This window comes from Octodon degus, unplaced genomic scaffold (assembly GCF_000260255.1).
Source record: "Octodon degus isolate 3935 unplaced genomic scaffold, OctDeg1.0 scaffold00046, whole genome shotgun sequence".
NCBI classification, from domain to species: domain Eukaryota; kingdom Metazoa; phylum Chordata; class Mammalia; order Rodentia; family Octodontidae; genus Octodon; species Octodon degus.
In genome coordinates, this window is record NW_004524622.1 from 7,142,202 (window position 1) to 7,143,880 (window position 1,679).

Sequence of the window (1,679 nt, forward strand, 5' to 3'; positions counted from 1 at the left end):
TCTCTCCCCTCTCTCCTTCCCTTGTTCTCTTCCCTCCCATCTCTCTCTCTCCCCCTTTCTCTCTCCAGCTGCATCAGGACACTTGACAGTCAGCAGCAAATGTTTGCCCTGGTGCATTGCACTGCGAGTAGTAATTAGATGCACATCTCAAATAATATTTTTAAAACTGTATGGGCAAAAAAGAAGACACATTATTCTGTATTTCCAGTTCCAAAGCATGAACATTGTAATGATAGTGTTTAGAAATATGTATCACTTTATTAACAGATTTTTATATAGTTATCAAAGATACTAGTGTTCGCTACCCATTTGAAAGATATAAATCAGCTATCTAGTTCTCTTTCCCAAAACATAAAGATGAGTCAGTTATTTTTACTTTAGTAATAATGATATGAATTCTAAAGGTTCTAAATTAAAAACTGGGGTAACCTTATAGTCTCTCCCTAATGATAACTCATGCTCACATAAAATCTAAGAAATCAAGAATGTCTGTACTTATAGCTATAATAAATATTTTTGTAACAAAAATTAAGATGTAATGTCTCAGGAAATCTGAAATATGCAGATGCTATACTTGCAGAAATACTGAGAGATTAAATTATAGGCATTACAAATCTTATAATAATGGGCCATGAAACAAGCAGATGGGCACTGTCCAAATTCTAGAAGGTTGGCTCTGTCCCTACTTATAGTGCATGGCTAATGCTACTGGAACTCACCAGACTGCGAGAACCCCGGCCTTCCGCACAAGTGGAATTTATGATGCAGGCCCCATTCCGTGTCCCTTTCTCAGGGAGCTTATGAAGGCCCAGCGGGACAGACTCAGAGGTGCACATTATGTGCACAAGACACATAGTGGTTAATCCACACCGGTTTTGGAATTTGTGGTGATATTTTCTGCAGATTTACTTTTGAAGAAATGGGATGGCAAGAAAAGCAGGTTCTATTTTTCAAAGGCTTTAATGAATTCATGTTACTGTATGAACAGATGGCAGCTCCATTTTTTAGCAGCTAATTTCTGTCCACAACAGAAATACTGGACTCAGTTCACTAACCTGGTAATGGAAGACAAATGGTCACACTAACCTCAGAAGAACTAATTTCTTCCATTCACACTGACGTTTGACAAAGGCCTTGTAGTGGTAGAAAAATCAAAGGGTTTTCTTTATGACTTCTCCCCTTTCCTAGAAGGTAAAAAATAATCAAGCACCACAAAAATTTTCTTATAAATTTCTCTAGTGCTTCTTTTAATTGACAAAGTGCTTTTAAAAGGACTACAGCACTATATATTTGCTTCAAAAACATACAGAATGGTTTGTTTCAAATTTAAGACTATATTTTGCGCAGACATATTTTTGGTGGTGACAAAAGTTGGTGTAACTCCTTACCTGCCACCATGAGGGTCCTCAGAGCTTTTGCACAGCCGGAGTCACCTCGGCCAGCTCTGTGCAGGCCGCACTGGGGGACCCCCACAGAGCTCCTAAGAGAGCACCCGAATCAGGATGAGCTTTTTCAGCCCCAAGCTTATCTGGGGGACCCCCCCTCAATCTAGCAAACAGATGTCAATTTAAATAGGTTGGATTTTTTGGTGGACCAGGAATTGAACTCAGGACCTCACACCTGCCAGGGAGATGCTACACCACTGAACTAAATCCCTGACCCTGTCCATTTTTTTTTTT

General features: G+C 39.5%; 1 protein-coding gene across 1 annotated transcript in view; it reads left to right on the top strand.

Moving 5' to 3' along the window:
- Positions 1 to 1,679, top strand: part of Mypn (myopalladin) — an 89,630-nt gene that overhangs the window by 1,055 nt on the left and 86,896 nt on the right. The gene's annotated exons all lie outside the window — the stretch shown is intronic.